At 40.9% G+C, this 12,719-nt stretch overlaps 1 long non-coding RNA gene across 2 annotated transcripts; it reads left to right on the top strand.

Annotated features, from left to right (window-relative positions):
- The first annotated feature begins 7,476 nt into the window (after window positions 1–7,476).
- Window positions 7,477–12,607, top strand: LOC119900218. 2 transcript variants are annotated; one of them, XR_005444027.1, is made up of 4 exons: window positions 7,477–7,800; window positions 10,967–11,051; window positions 11,321–11,422; window positions 11,492–12,607. It is a non-coding gene; the product is annotated as an uncharacterized LOC119900218 (long non-coding RNA). The 2 variants fall into 2 exon arrangements; XR_005444026.1 differs by having other exon boundaries at window positions 11,318–11,422.
- Window positions 12,608–12,719: the final 112 nt, after the last annotated feature.

The following is a 12,719-nucleotide window of genomic DNA, read 5'->3' as shown; positions in this document are numbered from 1 at the left end:
TGTTTAGCATAAGGATAAAGCAGGTCAAAGTACAGCACAGAGATGACTGAGCCCCACATGAGTTGAACAGACTGACCCTCTGCTCACACACCAACCAGGCCCCAGCAGAGAAAGACTTTATATTAAGGTAATATCCTGCACAGGCCTTTTCATTGGTCCATTTCATGTGATGTATTATTGATCACCTGAAGGCACATAAGGCACTGTGGCCTCACGGCAAGAAGGTCTTTGGTCATCCCAGGCCTGTCTGTGTGGAGTAGCATGTTCTACCTGTGTTTGTGGGTTTCCTCCCGGTGCTCCGAGTTCCCCGCCATCAAAAACAGTACTAGGAGGACCAAGGCACTGACTTGGAATTGAAGTTGGTTCCCAGGTGCTGTACAGTAGCTGCCCACTGCTCGTAGCACTTAGGATGGGTTAAATGTAGAGAACGAATTTCACTAGATACTATGAAACATACATGACAGTATTACTGTAATAAACTTGATTTGATTTGATAAATATAGCCCAGGCTTTTAGTTAGCTTTAATCATACCCTCACCCGGCCTGTATTTGGGACAGGCATCTATTTGGGACGCCTCTAATTCCTTTAACATTGTCAAAAGTTTAAACACATGTGTATACGCGACATAGGACTAGCTCAAGCAGGCGACCCAGTGGACTTTCAGAGGTTTTATACATCCAAAGAACTTCTATAAAAAACAGACAAGGCTTCTAATTGAGACCTGCGTTTATTTGTCAAAACATGCAGCCCCACCAGGCCAGTAACAGGGACAGGCGTTTATCTGTGAATAGGCTATTTAATCGAAGTTTTGTATTGTATAAAGGTCACATGATAAGGTTTGCATGAAAGGACCATTAACAATTAACATGTTAACAAGGGACACATGGGGCAAAACACTTCAGTGGCCAATCAAATAAGTGCAAGAGCACATTCCTAGCAGATTGCTTTGTAATGTGAACACGGTTTTTTGTTTCCCTCATGATCATTGCAATAAACTAGTTGCCACCATGATGACAGTTGTAAAAGCGTGTATGAGAGTATTACAAAGGCCTTGCAGTGTTCTGCATCTGATAAGCATTAAAATTCACAGATGTGTTACTAAAACTGGACTTCCTGGATCGTATTTTATTATTTCAACTGTGCCTGAAGCAACACAGCCTCTTGCATTGTTTTAACCCTCTTTACATGTGAAAACAACACGCGTCAATGCTAGCATTTTTTTTAGGGATGTTTTCTCAAAGACCGTTTTCCACACTGAAATGCCAAAATAATATGAAAAAGGCAAAATATTGTCTTCTTCATGCAACAGAACCCCAACTAGGGGTGGGCGATATGGCCCGAAAATAATATCGAGATATTTCAGTGTATTTCTGCGATGATGTCAGTATTTGACACACAAGGTTCCCCCAAGCGTTAAGTAAAAGTTGACTTATTTCAAATTTAAAGTTACATAACGTTACATGTGTGATTTAGGTCACGTAATTTAGCCTGCTTATTTCAACCAAAACTATGATCTATTTCTTTTTGCCTACTTGGTGTGGTGGCAGTAAACCTAACCTAACTACGACCATTTCACAACTTGTGCATCAAATACCGACGATTGTATTTGCCACCCTGTGATGGGAACGTGTTGATAATGACATTCTTAATAACATGACAAAAATACCATGTGTATATATTTACTAGAGCTATTTTTGGTTTAAAACTTGCAATAGCTCTCCTCACAGGATTTTTTGCCCTCCTTATACTCAAGCGGGTGCTCCTGCTGTGGTGAAATAAATTTGTTGGATTGCCACATTTTGTTGTTACAGTTTGTTTGAAAGTTTCGTTTTTGTGCGCGGATGGATGGCCAAAATATGTGTTTTCAAATATTGCCATCTTAGTTTGAGGGCCCACTGTGTCTGCATCTGATGATCTGCGAATGGTGTGTTGAGTGATTCAGAGCTGTGCCTCTTTAAATCTCTTAGAATGATGTAAATATAAAGATTTTTAGCCTATTTACATATCCCAAAGGATAGTGTTTCAAATTCATGAACATGTTTTTCCTCAAATCATTCACTACAATTTGAAAATCAATTTGAAGAGACTTGAAACTTGCTTGAGGTGACTAATCTGTCAAAAAAAACACCAGTATGTTTCTTTAAACATGCACAGGCAGAACTCCTGACACACTAAGGGCCTGTTGGGTGTCATAGAGCTCTGAAATCAATAAATCAATACTGATCAGGCTCAGAGAGCAGTCAGACAGCTCCTGCCAGCTGCCATTAGACAGCTGCCACCCACTAACAACATCAACACACTGGACACAACAGTGCGCCCGCTGGGGAGCAAACACAGTGTAGGTCTGCTGCAAGCAACAAAGTGTGTTATTATTACGTTGTTTAAAGTTTTCCATATGTAATACCACTGATATCACGCGCTAAATGAGAGCACACTGTGAATCTGATGATACCTCTCAGTTCCTGACTAGTGTTGAGTGTCGCGGTGACAGCAGCTGTTCCCTCTCCATCTTCTTCTAATCACGTCGACGGGATCCTCCACGCACATCATCGGATCACCGGCGTCTTGTAATTAACCATCAGTCTTCCAGCCCCGGTTAGAGTCCGGATCCATCCGCCAGCATCCCAGATTATAGCCTCAGTCTGGAGTCGGAGGGATGCTGCTGCTGCTGCTGCTGCTGCTGCTGCTGGTCAGACGCCACCGCTGATGTTCCCGTTTCAGCTCATTGGTCGGGAGCGGAAAGGGACCCCCCCCCCCCACCTTCTCCCTCCGCGACCCAATAAACGGCTGACTGGATTTTCACGCGTCAGATGCTCTCCCCCCCTCCTCCCTCCCAGCGGTGCCGTGTACCCAAACATCAAACGAAAAGCTTCGTGATGCGGAGGCCCGTGCACTCGTTTTGGCGTACAACCACGTGAGAGGCGCATCAATGCGCGGAATAAAACGTGTTAAAGAGGAGGGTCAGAGCAGGACTGCAGTGCTAAGCCCTGAGGCATGACCACCCATCCATACGGGGACCCCCCCAACACACACACACACACACACACACACACACATCTCCACCTCAAGATCAGGTAACTGCGTCACGCAAGGTGGGGAGACACAATAAAACAAGTTATAATGTAGGACACTGACGTCATGTCCTCAGGGTTATTTGTGGGCTTAAAGTTACACACAGTGGGTGCCTTTAAAGGTGAAAAGCTGCAAAAGTTGTTCACCAAAGTGTTATTCCAGTGTGAAGGTCTCTTTGAAACAGTATTTAGACCTTTGTGCAACAACTAATTAAATCAGACCTACATGAAATATTGGTAAATTTTTACAGTTTCCTTAAGCAAGCCAAGAAAACAAATACAACAAAATAGCTTCTGAAAACCTGCACATAAGTGTGCAAGAGTGGAAAATGGAGCATTGCACACAGTTTAGAGATTCTTGTACATGTCGACCATTTCCCTGCAGAGTGACTTCATCTTCTTTTCCTTGTCTGCTTATCCTGTTCCCTCCTGCCCTCATGTGACATGATAAGACATAAGACTCTATCAATCTGTATGTTGCTCTCTGCAGAAGTGCAGTATTTCTCTGGTGGTTGTTCATATTTAGCAGTTTGTCTCACATCATATCTTCTATTTTCCTCTAATCTCTTTTACTTTTATTTCTAGGTTCCTTCACATCACTCCTCCTCCACACATCTACTTCCTCTGATTGAGCCTGTGCCAACCATTGCTTTCATGTCACCTGGTGGTCAATTGCTGAACTACACCCCTTTTGTTATTGTTGCTCCTGATCAAACAATCATGCTGATTTTTCAGCCTACTGTTTTGTGCATGTAAACAAGGATATCTACAGAGAGAGAAAGTTTGTAACATAGGAACAGAGTTAGAACTGTCACTGTCACAAGCAACAGGGCATCATGGGGAAATACACACTGAGAGTTAGATGTTCAGGTGGATATCAATCTCATGTCTGGGTGCTAAGGATGTGGTTAGCCTAGCATAGCATAAACACTGGAAGCAGGGGGGAATCAGCTAGCCTGGCTCAATCCAATGTTCAAAAATAGCCCACATACACCTCTACAGCTCAATAATTAGCACAAACATATATCTTTGTTTAATCTGTACATTAACAGACCAAACCATTTGTTATATGTTGGAGCTATTTCCTGGCAAACATAATCATCAATGCAATTAGGTGAACAGGCAGCTACAGATTATAAAAGTGAGGTTGTCCTAATGTTAAATTAGTTTTTCTAAAGTAAACTTTAAAGCTAATTAAGGTGAAATCAATGGGTGAGTGTATATGTCTGCGTGAATACTGTTGAATATAAATGCCTGTAGGCATGTGTAGATGTGTTGATGAGTGACGTTACATTTATGAATATCTGCACTGCTCACTCTGTTGTAGAAAATACTCTGCCCTCTCTTCAGTTTCTTGCTGTGTTTGTTTGACTTTGTCATAATTGTGTGTGACGTGCCGGCTGAGGTCAGGACATTTCAGCTGACTGTTAATATGATCTCATTCCTGCAGCCAGAGTCTGATGCAGTGATCAAAACCTTCACCGCTGGAGAATATACACTGATATCTGTCACAACCTCAACCCTGCCGGCCCACAGGTGGATCCATCATGGTTACACATGTCTAAAAACTAAATCCCATTAATTAACTCATACAGCTGCAAGTTCCACTGATGCCAAGCATATTCAACAGATTTGCTTTGTTGAGTCACTCACTAGTGAATGATGGAGGTGACTGAAGTTGCTGTTCTTGCTTGGGAATTTCTGGTATCTCAAAGCTCAGTGGTACATGTGGTACCTTACCAATAAGGTGGTGTCAATCAGAGCCTCTATTACCCCCGCGGCCTCTTACAGAGAGTTTTAACCAGTTTTATCCCATCGACTTGTCTGAGCTTTTAAAAACAGTATCACAAATGAGAGTGTCCTCCAGCCCACTTCATGTAATACCTACAAAGATTTTACTGAAAGTAATAGATTCTGTTGGGCCCCATTTGATATCTGTTTTCAACAGCTCCCTATCTACTGGTTGTGTCCCTGATTATTTTAAAACGGCTCGCGTGAACCCACTTTTAAAGAAACCTGGTTTAGATCCCTCCCTCCCACATAATTTTAGACCAATTTCAAAACTGCCTTTTATTGCAAAAATTCTAGAAAGTATTGTTTCCAGACAGCTTTTGACCATTGATCACAACATCATGTTAGACAGACTGAGGCACTGGGTGGGGATCTCTGGTACTGCTCTAGAATGGTTTTCATCCTACCTGACAAATAGGAAGTTTTGCGTGTCTGTAAACAACTATGTCTCCTCGTTCTGTCCAGTTAAATATGGTGTGCCTCAGGGGTCGGTCTTAGGACCCATTTTGTTTTCCTTGTATCTGCTTCCCCTTGGACATATTATCCATAAACATGGTATTTCTTTTCATATTTATGCTGATGACACACAAATATACTTGCCCGTCAGATCCACAGATCCTGGAATGCTGAGTTCACTTAACAACTGCCTTTGTGAAGTTAAAAAATGGATGTCAAATAATTTCCTCAGCTGAACTCCGACAAAACAGAAATCCTGGTCATCGGGTCTCAGCAGATGGCAAATCAAATACTGCCATCTGCCGGTTCCCTAGTAAATCACATTAAGCCTGTGGCAAAGAACCTTTGGTTCCAGAGTCTCGACTGAAAACTAAAGGGGACAGAGCGTTTGCTGTCAGGGCCTGGATTATTGCAACAGCCTTTTCACCTGTTTAACCCAAAAATCTACTGATCGACTCCAGACTGTCCAAAGAAATATGACCACATTACTCCTATTTTAGCTTCATTACACTGGCTCCCAGTATGTTTAAGAATTGAGTTTAAAATTCTATTGATCACTTTTAAAGCTCTTCATGGCCTCTCGCCTCGTTATATTTCTGACCTTTTAATCCCATACGCACCAGCACGTACCTTGAGATCCTCGGGCAGAGGACTGTTGTCTGTTCCAGAGTCTCAACTGAAAACTAAAGGGGACAGAGCGTTTGCTGTCGGGGCCCAGAGGCTCTGGAACAGCCTGCCCGAGGAAATCAGGTCGGCTGAGTCAGTGAACTCTTTTAAGTCCCTTCTTAAAACATACTTTTATAGGAGAGCTTTTCCCATCTTATTTGACTTTATTTTATCCCTTTTATTTTATTCTATTTTACTATTTTATATTATCTTAAACATGTATTTTAGTCTTTTCAATGTTTTCTTGCTTTTATCTTGTATTGTTTTTGTATTATTGTCTCTTGGGTATTATTGTCTTTTACACTTGTTAAAGCACTTTGTAACTTGTTTTTGAAAAGTGCTCTACAAATAAAGATTATAATTATTATTATTACATTACAGTATGAAAATCACCTTCTAGCTATGCTTCAAGATTTTATCCTGAGCTAAGCTAAATGCGTCCCCGACTCATTCAAATAAGAAACCTCAAACCCTTCTTTTAAGTTTATCCAAAAATATAGCACAAAATACAGCAGCCACACTATGTTTCAAAATAAACTACAGTATTTATGTATATATGAAATGTAAATATGCTAAAAATACTTTTCCAAGGTGAAATCCCTTCTCAAACCTTCTATCTATCGGCCTGTTTGATCTGTCGCTTCACCCGAACACTGACTCAGCTGATGTTCACACAATGTTTGAGAACAACAGCTTTCACCAAATGCAACCAATTAACAGATCAAATATTCACACGTCCCTGTGATCACCCAGATTAAGGTTAGTTTTAAAGTAACCAGCAGTTTAATGTTTAACTAAGAGTTTGTTAATTACTCACCATTGTATCCCAGTGTACTTACTTGATGGTTGGTAATGAAGGGCCTACTCTGCATCATCTGACCTGGTGGACAGATCGACAACATGCTGTTACTGGCGTTGTTGCAGCACAACGTTGTAAATGGCAATAAGGCACAGCTGTGTGCATTTAACAAGTTAGAAGATTATGTAAATTGGTAAACAATTTAGCCTAGGCTACTAAAACGAACAGCATAAGGAAAGTTTAGGTTTTGTAGGAATTTAAGCTAAAAATGGATGGAAAGCTGGCAACATACACACTTCTCACCGTGACCTTCTTCTTCTGGTCTGGATCAATTTTCTGTTCAGATCTCAACAGGTCTGGGCAAATCAGAGGCAACATTTTAATGATAATGTACATTAGAAATTTGACCTTTTCTACTGTTGTTGTCGTGTATGTTTGTGGTGCATTCTGAACCTGGAAAGCACTTTGGTCAACTAGGGTTGTTTTTAAATGTGCTATATAATTAAACTTGAACTAGAAATGTGTAAATTCTGTTGCAGAAATAAAGACATCACCTTTTTATGTTCAGTTTCTGCAGGATAGATATGAACTGCAGTTACAGGAACAGGCATGAGATAAGACAAATTTCCAAAATGAACCATCGCTGAACCAGCGTTGTGTTTTGATGAACTACTTTCTTTTTATCTCTTTTTTTTGCTCTCCCTTTCTTCCCCACCTCATTTTCTCATGCTCCCATCCTTCCTGCTGTCTCTGTAGATTTCATATGTGAGCGGGGCAGGCGGCAAGAAATGATCCTCCACAGCACAATAGTCCAGCAACACGCATAATGAGCGCAGAGGGGGAAATAAAGATGAAGAAGATGAGGCGTTCCTCAGGGGAAGTGAGGCGTCAGCAAGATTTCATGAGGCCCGTTCAGACTCATGATGAGTCAAAAGAAAAACAGAATTCCTCAGATTTAAAACTGCAGAGCTGAGGCGCGGGTCGTCCAACTGAAAACACTTGGACGATGTTTGATGGTAAGTCGCTGTATCATGTATCATCATCATCATCAACTTTCTGGTCTTCCAAGTTGGTCTCTGTCATGGAAACTTGTCATTACAGCAGATCAGAACAGACACATTTTGGAAACTGCTGCATCAGAGCTTTTTATGGCTGCCTGGCTGAACTCAAGGCTCGGTTTAGTTTATCGTGCTGTATGTGTGCCAGAGTCATCTGTGCTTTGCTGTGCTTGCGCAGCAGAGCATGGGCAGAGGCTGGATCACATGAAGGATCCGTTCTAGAAGTCCAGATACGCGGCTTCGGGAAGAAATGGGCGTAACTGAGTTGAACGTCTTTGTAATTTTTTTCTGGGGATTTGGGGATTTTTTTAACAACCTAGAGCACTAACATGGTGGGTATGTGTTTGGTTCATTCAGTACTTTTCAGAATAAATAAATAAAAGTATTCAAGTTCAGTCAAGTTTGAATGAGTCAGAACAAACACAGAATTTGTTAGAATTAATTCAAACCCAAACCACATGACCACTAATCCAGAACGAACATTAAAGTGACATGGTTCTGTTCATTCGCGGTGCGTCTGCGGCCTCACCTCTCTCCATCCTCCCAACAGAGACAGCGGTTACAATCTCCCTAGTTATCACATGATAACAACTAAACCATCTCCTTGACAACTTAGCAGCATCCTCTCGGGAAGGCCATGAAATGTGGTTGAAAGCTCTTGAAACAAAATTGGACTTTGTGTTTTTGTAGTTTGGTCAACACTGTGGTTAAGGTTTGGTTATGTTTAGGCACAAAAACGACTAGGTTAGATTTAGGGAAAGATCATGGTTTGGGTTAAAATTGGTACTTTGTTAAGGAGAGGGGACCTTCTTCATCGTGGTGACAACAACAAACATGTGGTTATGGTTAGGCCATGATGGTGGGCATGCTTATAAAAGACCAAAGTTGACTGTCAGATGTTTGGTTGACCCAACCATCCACCCCAGAGTTTACTAAGTGGGCGACAGATCCAAGGAATAGCCTCTTCCACCTCTCTGTATAAAAGCATTTAATAAAGTTTATGTTAATCACTAATCCTCATTAATGCCACTGCATGAGTCTCTAACACTGATCATGTCCACACACATATGCGCTCAGTAAATATATTCCAACCTGGCTCTCTGTCTAGTGCACACAGAAAATGACAGCCAAGGCTCACTGCTCAGAATTTATGAGTACAGATACATTAGTTGTGCCTCTAAAATAAAAAAAGCACTCCGATAGCTAACTAGAAAAACAAAGAAACAGAGCCAGCTGTCTCGAAAATCTATTTCTCAGTGGTGACTCACTCACGGTAATCAGGTATTAGTTTAAACGCCATTGTTAAATGAGGACAATACAAACATTTCCTCTCGGCGTGGAGCCCACCAGGCGCCTGCCACTTACACTAAATGGATAATTGAGAAAAAAATAAACTGTGGGGTCCACTTGCTGCAGGCTAACTTGATCTGGAAGTGTGTGTGTGTGTGTGAGGGAGAATGCTCGGCCTTTGGTTTGCTCAGTGTGTGTGTGAATTAGAGAAAAGGAGTTGGAGTGGCGAGCGCATGCATAGCCACCAGTGGAGGAAAATTGAAGGCAGATTTTCCACGGCAGGCGTTGGCTCCAAATTGCTTTGCTTTGGACGGGGAATTTGCTCTGGCACGAGATGTGACAATGATATTCATTTCAGAGCTCGCCCCCATTTATACCAAGCTGAACACACACACACACACACACACACACACACACACACACACACAGGCCACAGCTGAACCAAAACTATTACAGAAAACTCAAACTGCCTTCAAAGGAGAAAAAGAAACATTCCTCATAGCCTTAAGTTTAGGCACTGATCAAAAGGCACATGCATAAACTTTATCCCTCTCTTATACTCTCTTTCTCACACACACACACACATTTCTGTATCCCTAGTTCGGACGTCCACATGCATGTAACGTGCCCACATTTGGCTCATTTGATCCAATCCCAGTGTCATGTTTCCCCAAATAATCATCTCCAACTGGTCAGTATGGAGCCCATTAGAGAAAACTCAAAGTCAGTCAGCAGCACGGAGGAACACGGCCTGTGTGGGGAGAAAAATGTCAGCGATAAAGACGCACCAGCATCATTTCATCACAGAAAACAAATACATAAGTGTGAGGCAGGGCCTCCCCAGGGGGCCTCTAAACAGTTTCAGAGGAGGCAATAATACATTAGTTCTCAAAAGAAGATCACGGAGAACAGCCAACATGTGTGTGATTTGGTTAAAGAGAGAGTTCAGAGATACAGTAGTTTTGGGAAACCCACTTTTTCATAGTCAGAAACTAAATAAACGCATCAGGACAGACATTTTTTTAAATGTATTTGGTGTAGTCTGGAGTTCTGTTAAACAGCAATATTAGGCCCAACTGCTGAGTATCTAGGAGATAAAATAACATCATGATCCCATAGGCATCCAGGGATTGAGCGAAATCAAGCAAGTATAGTTTACTCAATTCCTGGAGTTGAAGGGGGGACGGGGATGAGGGGGCACATTTTCCCAATCTTTGTGTGAGGGCAGGACCACAGTCTCAGAATTTGAAAACCATTTTAGAGCAGCAAGACTTGAAACTGGTATTCAGTATTTGTATTCTAATCCTTTTGCGTTTGTGAGTGTCAGGCCTTCGTTAACACCTCCAACTCTGATTAAATTAACTCAGACCACTGCTTCACAATAACAACTATAATTATTACAGTTTAATCCCCAATACTTTTTGTTTTGACTGAAATGTGGTTGTGGCACCAAGTATTGAAGTACCGATATTTGTCCTTAAAGCTTTCTTCAGATTCATAGTTCACATTTTTTTAAATCAGAAATGCACACATTTAAATCACAATTCTGCCAATTTTAGACTAGACTTGAAAAGTTTGGCTTTTTCTCTTGAATATAAAAAGGGATTTTGTATAAAAATATAATTTTTATCCCTTGGCTACCCAACTACAGAAGTTTTTGAACATCTTATAAGGAAGTCTGTAATAGGATTAAAAAAAAAAATAAAAAAAAATAGGGTTTGGGATAACAGTTTGAATATATTCACATGAAACATGTCTGCATATGTCTGCTCTAAAGTTATATCTATCCTTTAAAAAAATCACCTTCTAATCAAGTCCACTTTTGTCTATAAAGTCTTTTTTTTCCCACAGTGCATATGTGCACTTTAAATGAACTTGTCAGCACGACCACTGGGGGACAGAGGAAGATGGACCTTGTGGTGAGACTGTTTTCCTTAATACTTGTTTAGTATTTGAATTTGATATATATATTTATTTTTTAATCTTTCTAGTGTAGCTGCATGCCGTAACTTTCTTCTTTCAAGATGCATTTATAGATGGTTCTTGAAACAAGTTAAGTTTGAAAGTTTTAATTACTTATTTTAAGAAGATATAAGAAAACACCTCTAGAAAAGATTAGTTTGTCATTGGTTTGATTACTGAGGAATACGCAATCAGTTTTTTCTTTCCTCTTCCTGGTGGTCAGCAGCATCTGCTGACCTGCAGCTGTGTGGACTGTCAGCGTCCAGCAGAGGGAGTAAGACCGCTGATAATCTGAGGAAGAGTCCTGCCATCAGCTTCACCCTCCTGGGTGAGTGAAAGTCAGCCTGAGTAACAAAAATCTGGTCGCACTTTTTAACAAAACTGTTTCCTGTTTCAGCTTCTTTTTAGTTGGAGCTGCTGGACTGGATTTGCAGCTATGTCTTCAAAGTGAGCTGAAAAAGCCTGAGGTTTGAACAGTGTATCACACACTTAACACCAACTGACAGGTACATACGATCCTGGGCACTTAACAGGCTCTGCTTAAAATGTGACTGATATAGCTGTCTTTTTAAAGCATTTTATTGCTTTGTGTCGGTCATGAAAGAGACAGTTTGAAAGCAAGAGTGAATACAAAACCAAAAGGAATACGAGGCCTGTTGGAGGAATAATGTAATATTCCCTGAGGTCAGTAAATGTCTGTGCTCCAGAGACTTCATACATATTTCCTAGGTCAGACACGTGTTATGCTGCAAGAGGCCAAACTTCCTGTAAGAGACCTAGAAAGAGGTCCAAATACTTAAAATAGTTCATGTGCCATAAGGGAATATGAACTCTGGTGATGATTATATAGTGACGATGTCTCGGCACTCACGTCATGTCACTCACCATAATTGTTGTTTTGGTTGTTGCCCAGCTGGACCTCAGCAGGGCAGAGGAAATTAAAATGCTAATTCATCCATCCAGGACCAGAACGGCCATTTAAGTCAAGCCAGAAGCATTTATCACACCATAATTAAGTTACTTCCAGGACGAGACAAAAACTATCTTTGTCACTGTGTTACATGCAGCATGGGAAAATACAGCATGTGACATTTAGGTTTGTACTGAGATCCTGTACTTTTCAATCTGGCATAAAAAAACTGAAACAACAAACTTTAAAAGAAAGTGAAACGTGAACTTTTGTACAGCTTTCATCTAAATGCAAAATCCTCCTCATCACCCCAAACCGTTAAAGGATTAACAGCTAAGATCTGGGAACATGGCAACATCACTAAAAAGAGGACTGACAGGTTAAAACCAGCAGCAGTCAGATGATCAGACAGGTTGGAAAAAACTTCCAAAATATAAAAAAAAAAAAACATTGTAAACGTCCATGCTGTTTACAGACCTACATCCTGCTTCAGCTTTATCCTGCTGCACTTGTGGGCACACATATTTAATTTACAATGAGGGCTCAGTAGCAACACTTCAATTTCCATTTTACCTCCACAGAAAATGGTTTCAATAATCTGCATAAACCATTGGCTTGTTTACAACCTGTCTGATCATCTGACTGCTGACTTTACCGTGATAAACATGATGGCCAAAACTACAAAAATACGACCTACAATGTAATAATGACCCTT

This window comes from Micropterus salmoides, unplaced genomic scaffold (assembly GCF_014851395.1).
Source record: "Micropterus salmoides isolate LMB-PRFRI ecotype aquatic unplaced genomic scaffold, ASM1485139v1 Ms_hic_scaffold_13, whole genome shotgun sequence".
NCBI lineage: Eukaryota > Metazoa > Chordata > Actinopteri > Centrarchiformes > Centrarchidae > Micropterus > Micropterus salmoides.
Note: the sequence above shows the minus strand (reverse complement) of the source record. Positions and strands in the feature narration are given on the sequence as shown.